Here is a 17954-nt window from a genome sequence, read left to right as displayed (position 1 = left end):
AAAGTCATGAATGAATCACACTCACAGAATGTGATAAAATAACCCTAAGGCTATGTGCACACGTTCAGGATTTCTTGCAGAAATTTCCTGAGAAAATCCTGAAATTTTCTGCTAGAAATCTGCATGCGTTTTTTGTGGGGGGTTTTTGCACGTTTTTACCGCGTTTTTGGTGCTTTTTTTGCAGATTTTTCCGGACATTTCCCAATGCATTATATAGTGGGAAATCCACAAAAAATCCGCAAAATTAATGAACATGCTGCGTTTTTTACGGCGATGCGTTATTTTCGCAGAAAAAAACGCATCATGTGCACAAAAATTGCGGAATTCATTCTAAATGATGGGATGCATAATGTATGCTGTTTTTTGCAGTTTTATAGCGTTTTTATCGCGAAAAAAATGCGAAAAAAACACGAAAAATCAGCAACATGTGCACACAGCCTAAACACAAGTAACTGCTATTACAGATTTCTAAGAAAGCTATGATTTCTTTCCCGAAAACCTAAGGAAGAAGATGTGGCATCTGCACATCTTTTCTATAAAGTGTTCAATGTAATATAATGAAGAGATTGAATTGTACGTTGAGGACCTGCAGGAGATATTGTGCACTTCATTGATTGGCATAATGAAGCACCTTGCCCTTCCACGAACCTCACAGACCAGAAATCTATGACTCCTTGGAGATAATTAGTTCTCGTGACAGCCGTGTTCTCTCTCCAAATGAGACATATCAGTGGACTTTTCTGTTCTATAAAAGTCAAGAAAAAATTGAATCTGCAGGATTGTCTTAAAGCTACCTATTCAATTTACTAATTCACTTGATTGAATTAAATAAGTAATTGGGATCAATAAGTAACATTGGGATCAATAATTAAAAGGAATCTATTACGTCCCAAAATGCTTGTCACCTGCAGATATATGGTTAATCTGCAGGTTAATATCGTTTCAAAGCTGCAAGGTGCTGCACGGAAAGCCCACCTGCTGGGAGGAAATGACTTTATTCCTCCTAGATGCCTTATTCTTTCAGGGTGGCTTTAGTTACAGTACATAGTAACTAGTGAGCGGCGTCTGTAACCATCCATAGCAATAACTTACAGCAGACTCAGCAGTGCACTGATTGACAACCGGATCAACAGTGCAACTGTCCCTAGTCTGTTGTTGGGTGTCCTGGGACCAGGGGCTACTTCCCTGTCCCTAACGCTAGGGGCGCCCTATCTCACCGGGTTCCCTGGATTACTTCTGAGGGTGAAGACGTCGGGGCCACGTACTTTGCTTAACTCCTGAATCATAACTCAGTCTGCACCCTTCCCCCACCCAGGAACAGTTAGTAGTGTACCATAATACACCAACCAGACTAACAAGGTAATACAAACATGGATAACGAAAAATAATAAACAGACAACAGAGGGATGCACCAGGGAGTGGAGGGTGGAGTTAAACCAAAGTAGGAGAAGAAAGGGAATTATCACACACTCAAAACCTAGCAACAGTCTCAGATAAATCCACCAAACATCTTCTCTAATAATAGCCACTAACACCACCAGCCATACAGCAAAAGCTATCTCTCACAATCAGTGCTAACCAGGTTCCAGATTATACAGCTCTGGTAAAAAATTAAGAGACCACTGCAAAATGTTCAGTTTGTCTGATTTTTCTCTTTATAGGTATATTTTTGAGTAAAATGTAAATTGTTCTTTTAGTCTATAAACTTCTGACAACATGTCTCCGAATTTCCAAGCAATACATTTTGTATTTTTTTTTCCTGTCAAAGAAAAATGGTCAAAATGAAAAACAAAACAAAACAGTGCTTTCAGACCTCAAATAATGCAAAGAAAACAAGTTCATAATCATTTAATCATTGCTGTAAATTTGCTTACTGTAAATGATATGTATAACTCTGTACGTAACCCCTTTTCTCATGTACAGCACCATGGAATTAATGGTGCTAGGTAAATAAATAATTATAATAATAATAATAATAATTTAGAAACAACAATACTAATGTTTTAACTCTGGAAGAGTTCAGAAATCAATATTTTGTGGACTAACCATGATTTTTAACTGTAGCTTTCACGCATCTTGGCATGCTTTACACCAGTATTTCACGCTGTTTCTGGCGCAAAAATTTAAGCAGTTCTTTGTTTTTCTGTTTATTCTGATTAAAAAAATCCTTTTGGACTGAGGATGAATAGTCTTTGAAACTTGCATTATTGTGGTTTAGAATATTAATTGGTAAACAGTGAATGTAATAGTTTGTTGTTATTGACACGGGTACATTAAACATAACCTCTATATAGGTATATATATATGTTACAAAACATGTTTACTTGCAGTAATGTAAGTTGCACCATCATTGCATATCAATTGTTTAATGGCAAGGAATATTCTGTGAAAAAATGGGCTTTTGGTCATGATGTGCCACTTTGGTGGTTGGTGGGTGGGGGGGATTCACTCTCCCTTCCATTTCAACTTCCACGTTTAGATGAGGGATGCCCCACTTAACTGATGGGGTCCCCCCACACCTTGTGACACGGATGGACTTATACCCTGACCTCCTACTATATATGCTTGTTAACTTGTTTCCCTATTAACTCTACATTTATGATGAGTGCCTATACTTATTATATTACATTTCCTGCATCACGCCACAATATATGGCGTATACACTTTGTGAGAAATACGCTTATCCTGTGCCTAAAAAAAAGTGACATAATGACGTTTGAAATAGTTTACAAACTATGGATATGCGCAGTAGTCAGAACCTTTCCCAATATGGTGATCTTTTTTTTCTTCAACAACGCTTTGCGCAGGTCTTTTCTGGTAATTTTTACTATGATGAGTGTATACTATCACTGTTACCAACGTAAGACATGTTCTTTGAACAGGTGACCATACTCTTCATCTATATACTTGGAGCACCCCCAAGGGCTAGGGGATACTCGGTACCAGGCCCTTCGGTTCTTGTTGGGAATGTCACGGTGGCTGACCCAGTCTGGGGCCCTCGGGAGGTCCGTTGATAAAAGAAGGGAAAGGTCTGTAAAGGGATAATGTTCGTGATGCCACCTATTGTATTCGGTCAGGGTGACCGACGCTGCTTAGGGGTTCGCTGGGGTGATGTTATTGCAGCTAGATGGTAAACCTTCCCACAGGTGAAGTATGTCCCCAGGGCTTCCCAGAGGTGTAGATAGTGGATGGTGTGAGGCGCAGTGAATAATGAGGACACAAGGTTGCAGTCTCTTTACCTTTACTGAAGGCTTCAGCGTCCACAGTCCAGAGCACCATATCACAGGGTAGGCAGAGTCCAGCCGGTCTGAAGGCAAATCCAGAGTCCCCCTTATCCAGGTGGAAATCAGTAGCCTTCCTCTAGTGCCTGAGTGTTGTAGTCCCTCCCAGCTGAGCTTCTCGGTGAGGTCCTCACAACTGATGTTGGTGTTCTAGATGCTATGTTTCTTTCTCTCTGTCCCCCTGATGGTAAGGATAGGACAAACCCGTATGACTGATGGCCTGAGGCTTCTTACAGGGACTCTAGCACGCCCCAGCCCCCACAAGTTGCCACCGTGCCTCCTGGGTATGGGTCGGGCAACAAATATGGAACTAGCTGTCCTGCCAGTCTCTGAAGCAAGGCTTGGAGACGATTGCTCCCTCGGTGTTCTGGCTACTGGCTTCTGCGCCTCAGAAGGAGGCAGCCTTTTACAAGGCAGAACTCCTTCTGGTTTCCTCTCCTTTCACTATGACTTCGCTTCAAACTCTCAGCAACGCAATTCCCTTTGTGTCCTTTCTTAGGATGCTGCCGCACGTTGGGCAGGCACAGCTCCGTGACCTTCTAGCTAGGCCTCTGACAGGATCCCACCCCTGTCAGGGACCTCTCTGTCAGCAGCTGTTTGATGTTCCTCCTTTCCCCTGTCTGCCTGACAGGTGCTGCCTGGGTGAAGCCCAGTCAGCTTCTGACTGGGTCAATGCCCAGTCGGCTTCTGACTAACTTCCTATCCAGACCACCAGTTTTACCTAATTGTGAGGAGTGCCCTAATATATAGGAGCATGGTTCCCCCTGGCGGCCTGGAGTGTGAAGTGTGTTGTGTGGTTTGTGATACCTGTTAAGGTGATTGTCATGATCCGTTCCGGAGTTTAGTCCTGTCTGCTCTTTCTCTGGGTGGATCATGTCAAGGGTTAACTTTGATCTGCCTCATTCTGGGCTCGGGTTTGCTATTTAGCTCCCAGGTATCCTGAGGGTTGTGTCAGCTATAGTTCTGCCTTCGGCGTGTTAACCTGACCCTGCTGGTAGCTCTTGATTTGCCCTGCTGTGTACCCTGACTTGTCCTGTGTCTGTTAACTCCCTCTGTCTGCCCTTTTTCCCAGTGTTTCTCTGTCTGTTTATCTGCTTGATTCTCCGGTCCTGATCCCCTGGCTTGGTTTTTCACGTTGTTGCTGTTTGTCCCTTTTGTACCGTATATTGCCCGTTTTGGTTTACTGATCTCTGGCTTTGTTCTGACTATCCATCTGTCTTATCCTATAATACTGTCGTGCTATCTCGTGTTTTTTGACTTGGCTTGCCTGACCACTCTCTCGCCACTTGGTGGCGTCTGTTCTGCTATCCTGTGTGTGCAGTCTTACTTTCCTCTCAAGCTCCCCCCCCCCCCCCCCCCGGTGGAGGTTGGGCTGTACTGCACTGCAGCTGCTTGACATTATAGCTGACCAACACATTTAGGCTATGTTCACACTTTGCAGATTCCACTGCGGATTTTTCTGCAGCAGAATTCCAAAATCCGCAGTGAAAACCCGTCACGGCTTTTACTGCGGATTTATCGCGGTTTTTACTGCGGTTTCTTATGCGGATTTTCATCTGCAGTTTCCTATTGGAGCAGGTGAAAATCCACAGAAAAGAAGTGACATGCTGCGGAATGTAATCCGCTGCGTTTCCGCGTGTTTTTTTCCACAGCATGTGCACAGCGTTTTTTGTTTCCCATAGGTTTACATTGTACTGTAAACTCATGGGAAACTGCTACAGATCCGCAGCGGTCAAATCCACTGCGGATCCGCAGCAAAATCCGCAAAGTGTGAACATAGCCTTAAAGGGATTTCTGCATTTTTTTTTTCTGCTCTGCTTGCTATGGATCCGCTCCATACCTTGGCGGATCAAATGGATAGCTTGACTGTTATGATAAAAGACCTGTTTGTGGAACAGAGGGCCTTGTCCTCTTCTCATAACCACCTGCAAAGGAAGCTTTCTGACACAGTTAAATCATTGCAGACTGACTGTAAGCGCTCTGACACTGTTGATGTCTCTTTGCACTCTCCTGAACCTACAGTCAAGCTCCCAGATACCTTCTCTGGGGAGAGGGAAAGATTTTTTACTTTTAAGGAGAGTTGCAAGCTTTTTTTTTCTCTTAGACCCAGATCTTCTGAAGAAGAGAGTCAGCGGGTGGGGATAATCATTTCCTTACTACGAGAGGGACCTCAGTCATGGGCCTTCTCTTTACCTGCTTCTGCCCCTGAACGTGTGTCTGTGGACAAATTCTTTGAGTCTTTGGGACTGATTTATGACGAACCAGACCAGGTCCGGGTAGCAGAGGACATGATCAAGAGCCTCTCCCAGAATGAACTCACCGCTGAACAGTATTGTTCTGAGTTTAGGCGGTGGTCCGTTGAGGTGTCTTGGGGTGGCGCTGCTCTGAAGCACCTGTTTGAGAGAGGACTTTCAGATCATCTCAAGGACGCGCTGGCCCTTCATACACCACCCAGTTCCCTGGTAGAGGCCATGACCCAGGCTATTCATATGGACCGGAGGTTACGGGAGAGGAGAATTATCCAGCGTGAGATTCCTGTTTTGCCTGCCAAGTCTGAGGTGATGTCATTCAAGGAGACTATTGAAGTTGGTGCCATCAATTTCAAGGAGAAGGAGAGGAAACGGTGACATGATGGGAAACTATATTTTTACTGTGGAGATCCGGGACATTGGAAGAAGGACTGCCCCTCTTGTCCATCGAGTAACAAGCTGCCGAGTCTGGGTGATGGTCTAGGAGGTCATCCAGACTCACAGGTACCATTTTCATCATTTCAAAAAGATTTGTTAGAGGTGGAACTGTGTTATGGAGGTGTTTTTGCATCCACTTCAGCGTTTGTGGACTGTGGATCTTCCATGAACTTCATTGACTATAGTCTGGTGTCCAAGTTAAAGTTAGGGACAGTTAGGCTAGAGCCTCCCATCCATATCGTTGCCATTGATAAGACACCGTTGGCTCAAAATGTCCTTAAATTTGTCTCTGAGGAGTTCCTCCTCAAGGTGGGTTCTTTGCACCGGGAATAAATTTCATGTTATGTTATGAATAATCTTCCTGTGGGACTGGTGCTGGGGTTCCCCTGACTGCAGAGACATAATCCTGTTATAGACTGGGGATCTCGTGATATTGTTAAATGGGGTCCTAATTGTTCCAATGGTTGTCTTTCTGCTGTGTTTGTGTCCACCATTAGTCCGGAGGGTATTCCGGAGTACCTAAAGGACTTTGGTAATGTGTTCTCCGAAAAAGAGGCTGAGGTCTTACCACCCCATCGTCCTTATGATTGTACCATCAACCTTATTCCGGGTTCTAAATTACCCAAAGCCCGTTTGTACGACCTTTCTGGCCCGGAACGTACAGCTATGAAAAACTATATTTCTGATAGTCTACGCAAAGGTCACATCCGTCCCTCTGTCTCACCTGTGGCCGCGGGTTTTTTTTTGTCAAGAAAAAAGATGGAGGTTTACGCCCATGCCTCGATTTTCGGGAACTAAATAAACCTCCCCTCGGTGGAGGTTGCACTGTACTGCACTGCAGCTGCTTGACAGAGATCTCCTTTATTGCCATCAGACGTAACATCACTCCCCCTGGTGGAAGAATGACATTACTGCAACGACCAGGACCCTGGAGCGCTGCATACTCTTCTAGCAGAAAGTTCTACAGCACTATATGAGATGTGTGTTACTTATTGAAGTGATAAATACTTTTTTCTACCATCTCAGACAATCAGCTAATGATAGAGATATTCATTCCTTTCTACAATTATATTATATGTATTTATTAATAATAACGATACTAAAAGGGGAGTATTGTCCAGTGTCTTATATTTACATCTCTGGAAATCACTTATTCTCCTAGAATTAATGTCACTCAGAGTCTCGACATTTCCTCAGAGGGCATTGAGCAAGGCTCACTAGTGCCATTTTTGCACCGACAACCAGTAGCAGCAACAGCAAATTAGTGTATTTATTTATTCACTTTTTTCTTTTTTGTGGTGTGTTTTGGGTGGTGGCTTTGGTAGGGATACCTTTTAGGGTTTTCAGGGTCAGTCTACGTTGAGCCGGATCGCCATATCGTATCCCAGGGTGCCAACCTCCGCTGTAAGGAAGGGACTTTATTAGGGTAAGGCACCTCTATCTTCCTTAGTCCTTTCCTTATTAACATTTATTTGTATTTAACGATTATCTGATCCTATTTTTGGGCTCCCTACCATAGTTTTTCAGTTTGATATATGTGGTTCCTAGTTTTTAATTATTGCTATTAAAGAATATTTTTTAGGTCTTTTTTTGTTACTTATTTGGTTTTCTCCTCTAATACTAGACCTAGGCCATTTTTTGGTTTTCTCTACCGCTCATTACAGTAATGAATATGCGGCTCCACCTCCCATAGGAGCATCTTATGGGGCCATAATCAAGGTTTGTGCAGCACTATATGTAGTGAGTGAAGGACCTTCGATGACGTCGCGGTCAGGTGAGCGGTCAGGTGAGCGGTCACCTGACCGCGACGTCATCGAATGTCCTTCACTCTCTGCAATTCTCAGGAACGGAGGCGGACGCTTGCAGCGGTGACAGCCAGGGTTCGTCCGAGGGGTGAGTATAGCCATATTTTTCATTTTTATTCTTTATTTTTTACATTAATATGGATCCCAGGGCCTGAAGGAGAGTTTCCTCTCCTTCAGACCCTGGGAACCATCCAGGATACATTCCGATATTTGTGTCCCATTGACTTGTATTGGTATGGGGTATCGGTGTCGGCGAGATCCGATATTTTGCCGGTATCGGCCGATACCATCCGATACCGATACTTTAAAATATCGGAAGGTATCGCTCATCACTAGTTGCCACGCTACAGGGCATTAAAGTCGTCTTTTTTTTTACATCTTCTTGTGCTGTTTCCCTCTTTGTTCACTGTTTGAAAGGCCATTGGAATGCTGATAAGGGAATCGTGTACTCTTTAAGGTATTTTTCCTGGTGCTGTTCCTCTTTTTCTATCTATATATATATATATATATATATATATATATATATATATATATATATATATATATATATATATATATATATATATATACATACATATATACATATATATATATACATATATACATATATATATACATATATACATATATATGTATATATATATATATATATATATATATATATATATATATATATAGTTTGTCCAGCATGGAACGTTATGAAGCTTTGAAAATCTCTTTATAAGGCCGGGGTCACACTAAAGCGTTATACGGCCGAGTCTTGCATGTTAATACCCAGCTCTGTCGCCGGCGCTTGGGAACGGAGCGTGCAGCGTCCATGTATTGCTATGCAGCCGCACGCTCCGCTCCTGAGTGCCAGCGTCAGTGCCAGGTATTAACATGCGAGACTCAACCGTATTTCTGGCATGTGTGTATTTGTCATCATTTCTGTAAAAAAAAATGTATATATACAAGTGGCTTCCAAACCTCTTCTACACCCCAGTCTATTTTCCTGCCTTTAGCTGAATTAATATCAGAAAGTTCTTATTCGGGATACTGATGCTTACTATGAAAGGCTCAGGTACTAGTGTCTCTTAAATTCTGGGGACAAGCAAGTTTACAGCAAGAGATTGTTCTGATAAGGCCACGACCACACGTTGAGCATTTGCCCAGTATTTTACCTCTATATCTGTAAGCCGAAATCAGAAGTGGAACAATCAGAGGAAAAGTATAATGGAAACATGTCACCACTTCTGGATTTCTCCTCCAATCCTGGTTTTGGATTATATATTTTGCCAGATTTTACTGTTATGGTTTGCAGGTACCATGACCCACGGTGAGAGTCCATGAGGTGCTAGAATAGCAGAACTCCCCATAAGTGACCCCATTTTACAAACTACACCTCTGAATGAATTCATCTAGGGTTGCAGTGATCATATTGACACCACGGGTGTGTCACAGAATTTTATACCATTGGGCAGTAAAGAAAAAATAACTACATTTTTACCAACAAAATTTGGGTTTAGCCCCAGATTTTACATTTTCACTTTAGAAGTGGGTAAAAATTGCAACAAAATGTGTCCCACAATTTTTACTGAACGTAGCAATACCCCATATGTGGCTGTACAGTACTACTTAGCCATACAGAGACTCGGGAGGAATGGAGCGCTATTAGCCTCCTGGAGTGCAGATTTTACTAGAAGAGTTTGCGGACTCCATATACAGAGCCCCTAATTGATAGAAGAGCAGAATCCCCCCTCAAGTGACCCCATTTGGAAATTATACCCCTTTGGCAGCCTAGTGCTGACTTTTAATCATGGGTATTTTCCAGAAACAAGCAGCAATGAATGTTGCCAAGTGAAAATTGCAAACTGCCGCTGTAATTGCGGCACACCCCCACGTAAGGGCAATGGAGTACTCGGTACTGGGTCCTTCAGTTCCCTCAGCTGGGATGTCACGGTGGCCCGACCCGGACCGTGGCCCTATGAGGGGCGCCCAAATTAAATAGAGTTCAAATAGTTTGTAGATGATGGTAGTGTTCGTGACGCCACCTCTGGTATTCGGTCAGGGTGATTGACGCTGCTCAGGGGTCCGCTGGGGTAATGGATTGGCAGCTAGATGGTATACCTTCCCACAGGTGAAGTATATTCCCAGGGCTTCCCAGAAGTGTAGATGTTGATGGTGGGTGGTGCAAGGTGCGGTGAATAACGAGGACACAATGGGTGCAGTCTCTTTACCTTTACTGAAGGCTTCAGCATCCACAGTCCAGGGTGCCGGATGACAGAGTAGGCAGAGTCCGGCCGGTCTGATGGCAATCCCAGAGTCCCCTTATCCAGGTGGAAATCAGTAGCCTTCCCCTTGTGCACAGTAACGTAGTAGGTCTCTACGTGCATTAGCTCCCATAAGGTCCTCACTCTTGTTACTCTTCTCTCGGTCCCCCAGATGGATAGGACCAACCCGTATGACGTCGCCCCTTCCTCCGCGTTGCCACCTTGTCTGCTTAGGTTCTTAGGTCGGGCAGCCAACTTGGAATTGACTGTCCTGCCGGTCTCTGAAGTAAAGCGTAGAGTCTATCACTCCCTCGGTGTTCCGGCTACCAGATCTGCGCTCAGTAGGAGGCAGCCTGCTTCTAGCTGGTCTTCCACTGGTGTTTTACTCCTGTTGCTACGACTTCTGTGCTCACTCACTATGGCACACTTCCTTTCTTGTCCTTTCTTAGGAGTCTGCCGCATGGGGTTCAGGCGCAGCTCCGTGTCCTTCTTTCCTTCCTGGGCCGAGCCTAGTCTGCTCCACTCCTCTCCTACTGACTATCTCCTTCTCCCTCCAGTCAGCCTCTCCTCCAACTCCAACTGACCTCACTTCCTAAACAAACCCCCAGTTTTACCCAAGTGTGAGGAGTGGCCTAGTAGATAGAACCCTTAGCTGCCCCTGGTGGCCGGTGTGTGAAGTGTGTGTGTGTGGCTGTGATACCTGGCAGGGTGAGCTCCTTCGGTGCCATCAGATGTAACATCGCTCCCGCTGGTGGAAGAACAACATTACTGCAACGACCAGGACTCTGGGGTGCTGCATAATGACCAGTATGTTGCAGTCACCAGTACATTATACCCAGCCTGTGCTTCTGGAGGCATGCACTCATTAAGTTAGGTGGGCTCTCATCGCTTCAGAAATGAAAAATATGGACACTATATGTGGTTTAGGTGCACTGTGGGGCTCAGAAGAGAGGGGGGCATTTGGATTTGGGAGCACAGAATTTGCTGAATTTCTTTTGGCGAGTGTGGAGCCATTTCCCTTTTACAGAGCCTTTGTGCTACCAGTAACGTGGAAGCCCCCTATATTTCCGTTAACAGATGAGAGACCTGAGTGAGGACTTGCTTTTTTTGTGGATTAAGCTGAAGCTTTTATTGGGCACATTTTACATAACTTTGGGATCACATTTATCTGGAGCTCTACGCTGAGCACTTACTTTGAGGTTTCCATCTAAATCTGAGTGACGTGATTCAGATGAAACCCCCGAGGAATCCATTCACTATAATGAGGTAGCAGAGTTACTCTGGACTTCATCTGGCCTCTGTTTAGCGGTGTCCTTCTTTTTAGAAGTGCACAAAACTGCGGCTGAAAGCACTTTTATGCAATCCTAAAAAGATGGATACCGCCGGATCACAGGTCAGACGGTGTCTACAGTGTCTCCATATGCTTCATTATAGGGAATCTTCTGCCAAAGGTTCCATCTGAATCACATATTTCAGAGACTAAGCAGTGTATGAGGGCGAGTCCGTTCCTCCTCGTGGTGTCCCTGGAAAATACCTGCTGCTGCAGGCCAAACTGAACGTGGACAAATCCTGTTGTAAATCTTTTGTGACAGGCAGAACGGAAGGTGTAATCTTCAATCTTTTATAGATAACAACTAAAGGAATGCCTGTCACAAATAAGAATATGATGAAGAAGATGAAGAAGCAGAATATGAAGAAGAATAATAGTTGAATAAGAAGAATATGATGAATGTAAAAAAAAAAAAAATAGGAAGAAGGTGAAGAAGATGATGAATAAGGTGAAGAAGAAGTTGATGAAAAAGATGCTGCTGCTGAGGATGATGAAAGAGAAAGTGTGGGAGAAGTAAAAAAGAAGATGAAGAGCCTGGAAGTAGTAGAACATAAATATCTGACAAAATATAAAAAAGCTTAACATAGTCAATATCTTTGTAACTCTGAATGTCTTAAAAAAAATTTGAATTCCTGCTATTCCATTTGATTGGGCTAAACCTCTATGCCTTTAATGTCTCCTCCACCTCCCCCAATACATTCTACATTATTCTTAGTTGTTTTCATTCATGTACAATTAACCTACAAGGATAGAAAGGGTTTATTATCATTCCGAAATTTGTGTCCCATTGACTTGCATTGGTTTCCAGTATCGGAATCGGCAATATCCAATATTTTTGGGCTATCGGTCCGATCCAATCCGATCCGATATTTCCCGATATCGGAAGGTATCGCACAACACTACTCATTATGTATTTGAGCCGGATGCTCTCGTCATGCAAGAAGAACTACGCCATCGTCGAGAAGGAGTGTCTGGCTATAAAATGGGCCATGGATACACTGAAGTATTATTTACTAGGCCGGAGGTTCAAGCTTGTGTCAGATCATGCTCCTCTGAGATGGTTAAGGGAGAAAAAGGGTAAGAATGCTCGGGTGACTAGGTGGTTCTTAGGCCTCCAGGATTTCAGGTTCCATGTACGTAGAACACAGACCTGGGAAGCTACATGGGAACGCAGATGCCCTCTCCCAAATTCTCTGTTTGGTGTCTGAAGCTGCCAAAGCCCCAGACTTTGGACAGAGGGGGAGAAATATGTGACAGGGTCACTGGCTCCATATGTGAGGGTAGATTTGTGCCGCAAAAGGTTGCTTTCCTGCATGATGTGAAAGCCATAAGTTTTCCTCCTGCATGATATGTACTGAGAGCAATCCAGTTGCTATATGGGTCTGACGTTCATGGTAGGTAGGTCAGAGATGGGCGGGATGCCTACCTATTAGTGATGAGCGAGTATACCTGTTACTCGAGATTTGTGGCTGCTAGACAGCTTGAATACATGTGGGGATTCCCTAACAAACAGGCAACCCCCACATGTATTTAGGCTGTCTAGCAGCCGCAAATCATGCAGCTATGTTGACATAACCTAAATCTCCAAGCATGCTGAAATACTCGGAGACCACCCGAGCATGCTCGGGAAATCTCAAGTGATGAGTATACTCGCTCATCACTACTACCCACCATATCTCCACCAGCAGGGTGTGGCTGGATGGAGTTAAATGTCCAGCCAGTATTTTTTTTCTCTGTCTGTGTTGGTTTGGAGCAAGCAAGCCTCCAGACTGAAGCTCCTGCGAGAACTGCCATATATGTTGTCCCAGAAGGCGGGATCCATACTGGGAATGACTTTATAGGAACTTTTTACTTTCGTTTGAGCCAGAAAGGCTGTTTTCTGTTACTAGTTTGGGTTTTATGGTTTATGATGAAGCAATAAACCACCCAGAGACTTTAACCAAACGTGTTCCTGTGTCTACCTTGGGGAACAGCTAAGTGAGCCGACCTTCCACAAGGGGTACAAAGTGTGACATTAATACATTTTAACTCCAGAAAAAGGGAATGTTATTTCTGTATGGGAGTGTGAGAGGCAGAACCAGGGCTGTAGTCATGGCCAAGGATTGCGATATATATGTGCCCTGGCCTCCTTCACTTCACTTCACTTTCTGCACCGTCCGGATCTTCTCTACATTGCTGAAGACTCTCTCCACACGGCTTTGCACAGATAGAGACATAGTCCATTTCACCTTTTATATGAACAACTTTACTGACTTCGTTACACAGCACATCTGTATTTATCACATTATCTGTATTTATGACATTTACAGCAGGTTTCACAACGCACGTTCCTTTCTCTGTATTACTTTCTCTGTCACACAGCACATAACCGGGTGGGACTGTATCACACGGTTACTCAGCGTATTCCCTGTCCAGCTTTGCAACAATTTGGTGTAACCTTGTCTGTTTCACACCAGACTTAAGGTCTTCAGCCCCCGAAGTCAGCTGCCACGTGGTGAGCGACCTATCCAACTGCACTGTCCTTTGCGGTAACACAGCGTCCTCCTTATTCACACTCACTGCGTTTGGTGACTCCCTCAGCCGTTTTGCACTGAATCTGAGGGCATTGGCCCATGCGATGAGCTGCCACATTCTGGAGCCACCTGTGTACCCGCCTTCTCCTGTCTGACTGCATTCCAACTCTGCTGCTTCCGGTAGCGGCCCTGGCCGGCTACTGTGGATGGCTGGGCGCCCGCTTAAATAACGTTGTGGGGCTACTGTGTTTTCCTGGGCATTAAGCCTGTCAGGACCATCAGGGCACTTAGGCCCTCCTGAGCTGTTCAGCTCCCAAGCTACTCTGTACAAAAAAAACAGGAAGCTTTCCATGTTCTCCCCTAGTAGCCCTCCTAAATTAGCTACCGTGTATACTCGTGTATAAGCCAAGATTTTCAGCACAATTTTTTGTGCTGAAAGCGCCCCCATCGGCTTATACACAGGTCACAGTGGAGCAGAGGGTGACAGGAGCCGGCAGGTGTGGCACAGTGACAGCTGCAGCCACCGGCTAACATCTCCATCTCCAACTAACATCTCCATTGTCCCGGCGGCTTTCCTCTCCTGTGCTGAGCAGTCACGTGGTACCGCTCATTAAGGTAATGATTATGGATGCATCTTCACTCCCATAGGCGTGAAGTGCATAGTCATCATCTTAATGAGCAGTACCATGTGACCGCTGAGGAGAGCCGCTGGCACCGGGACAATGGAGATGCAGGTGCGGGGAGGGTGAGTATGACGGGGAGGGCGGCAATGTGAGCCATGCATACAACCATGGCATGGGGGAGCTGAGCCATGGGGGATGGGGGAGCTGAGACATGTGGGATGGGGAGCCAAGCCATGCGGACTGGGGGAGCTGAGCAATGCTGACCAGGGGACCTGAGCAGACCGAGGGAGCTGAGCAATGCAGGACCAGGGGAGCCATGCATACAACAGGGGGAGCCAAATACCATGACAGGATGAGGGGAGCCACATAACAGGACAGGGGGAACCACATACCAGGACAAAACGGGGGAGCCACATATTAGGACAGGGAGAGCCACATACCAGGACAGGACGAGGGAAGCCACATACCAGGACAGGGGAAGCCACATACCAGGACGGGGGAGCCACATACCAGGACAGGACAGGGGGAGCCACGCATAGCAGGACAGGGATGAGGGGGACATTGCATACCCGGCTTATACTTGAGTCAATAAGCTTACCCAGTTTTCCGTTGCAAAAGTAGGTGCCTCAGCTTATACTCGGGTCGGCTTATACTCGAGCATATACGGTATTTTCTAAATGTAACTCCTGTCTATACTATGTCCACTATAATGCCCCCATCTTTTGGACAGAATTGGGCGCTATGCTTTCCCTATTGTAAAACATACATTATACAGGAGCAATAGATAAATACACCATGAAATATACTATCAAACAGTAAAACCTTATATTTACGATCATACATACCTTGACGAATATGGGGGAAATAGTACCGCCTTTGTACCCCCTTACAGGAGCACAAAAGGGAACACAACAATTCTATCTTGGGAACAAAGGTACTACCATATGGGGGACACAAAGGTTGTTTCTACCTTTCCATAGGATAAATGATAACTTAGTGATACCTGACCACTGTTCCATTCATCCTCTATAGAGCTGCTGGAAAAAGCAATCCAAGTGTAGCACTTGGCAGCCCTGTAGGGGATGAATTAAGCATTGGTTGAGCATGTGCACTGCCACTCTACTCTAGTGGGCTCCGTTCTATTGAGAGGTGCAGGTTCCAATGGTTGAAGAAGAGCCAATCAGCAAGTGGTCACCTTTCCTTTTCATGGGTGACAACTTATTTTCACCGGACATTCCATTAGTATTTATACAATGGATGAATGAACATGTGTGCAATAACTAGTATTTACATGTGTCTTCTGAATATGTCCCATATAAGCATTTGTAAAGTACGGTACATTATGGAAACTACAACATTCACACCCTGTATGTACTTTTTTATGGCTGGGTAACACCTGCAATTTTTTCACCAATATCCTGAAGCATGGGTGTTTGCTTGGGTATATTTATTGATCACTATGGAAAATAATGTGAAATAACACCATATAGTGGCTGTATACATCTGATATGTGTTTAATTTTGCAATAGCATTCTTAAAATTGTGCAACATGCTGTAATTATACTTCTGAAAAAAACAGGATTGTGTCATAATGAGCAGACAATAAATGCATATAGATAGCAATGGCAAGCGAAAAGAGACTGACGTGGGCTTATATACTGTACTTACTAGACCTCCGTAAGCTATGTGAAAACAAACTTTAACACAAGGTGAACTGTCTGCATTAAAGAGCAATGTTAAATATGCAAACCACAAGCAAGTTTATGCTGGGTGAAGAATTCTTCATGTAATGCCTCATTTTGTCCACATGGGATCTAAGCCGCTTTACACAAATAACTCAGACAGTGGTAAAAGTTTCCCAGTTACCTCACTGGAATATCATGTGCTGAGGATGGATTGTACTCTGGATCGATGCCAAAGGTTCACAAAAAAATTCTGCATCACGCTAATCTACCAATGATAGACTACGGTGGGGAATGTACACTATTGCAGGTGGCTGAGTTCGAACCTCCTCAATTAGTTCATGGATACTGCATCAGCTTGCAATGTTAAAGGGTGGGATAACCTAAAAATAAAAGTCAGACACATGGCCGACAGGCATCAGTGAATGTTCTCATGCTTGAGTTGAAATACTTACATTCTGTTCTGTGCCCAGAACAACTCTAGTTAAAGCTAATGGATACATTATCCACAAGCAGAAGGGAAAGGACATCAACCTGGGACACTGCATATAACGGTTATTTCTTTCTAATGTCATCTAACTACATGAATTACAATGACGGTTGAAGTAATGGATCCATAGTCTATTGTATGTTGTGTATTGGACCATGACCTCAGGAGCAGACAACCCACTGATGCAGTCAGTGCAACTGCATAGGAGCCCAAGAAGTGAGGGATCATCTTCCACACCCAAAGTAGCAAGAGGCTTCTGTCAGACACATAAGGTGCATTATAATCTGCCACTCACCTTTTATCTCTAACCTCCTCCTTCGGCCTTTCAAAGCTCACTAATTCTCCTACTCATGAAGATGGAAACTCCCTCGACCTGGTTTTCTCTCGGTTTTGCTCAGTGTATGATTTTACCAACTCCTCTGTCCCACTCTGACCATAACCTTCTTTCATTCTCTGTCAAGAACTGCCATCCCGCTCAGGACGCCCCATTTTCTACACTTATAGAAATATACGTGCCATTAACACCCAAAAACTTATGAAGAATTTGCTGTCATCATTGGCCCCTATCTCCTCCATCTCATGTCCTGACTCTGCACTGAAACATTATAATGAAACACTGCAAAGTGCCCTGGATGAAGCTGCACCTCATATACATAGAACAACTCTAAACAGATGGCGACAACCTTGGCACACTCTGCAAACACGTCTTCTACAGCCGTGCTCCAGGTGCGCCGAACGTCTGTGGAGAAAATCCAATCTGCCAGAAGATATCATCCCTTATAAGTTTATGCTTAAAGCATACAACTCTGCCTTTCACCTCTCCAAACAAACCTATTTCAACACCCCCATCACCTCACTATCCAATAATCCGAAACATCTCTTTGACACTTTTCATTTCCTACTCAACCCAAGATTGCAAGCCCCAACCACGGATCTCCATGCTGACGATCTGGCCAATTACTTCACAGAAAAAATTGACCATATCAGACAGCAAATTTTCTTCCAATCCCCTCATGCCATGCACTGTCGTTCCTCTCCCACTGCATCTAGCTCACTCTCTGACTTTGAACCAGTCACAGAAGAAAAAGTGATCAGGCTTCTTGCATCTTCTCGCCCTACTCCTTGCACGAATAACCCTATTCCCTCATATCTCCTCCAGTCCCTTCCCCCTCCTGTCACCACTCATCTAACAAAAATATTCAACCTCTCTCTTCTGGTATCTTTCCCTCCTCATTTAAAAATTCCATCATCCATCCATTACTTAGAGGGAACCTGTCAGCAGATTTTGCCACTA

This window comes from Ranitomeya imitator, chromosome 1 (assembly GCF_032444005.1).
Source record: "Ranitomeya imitator isolate aRanImi1 chromosome 1, aRanImi1.pri, whole genome shotgun sequence".
Lineage (NCBI taxonomy): Eukaryota > Metazoa > Chordata > Amphibia > Anura > Dendrobatidae > Ranitomeya > Ranitomeya imitator.
This window is presented reverse-complemented; position numbering follows the sequence as displayed.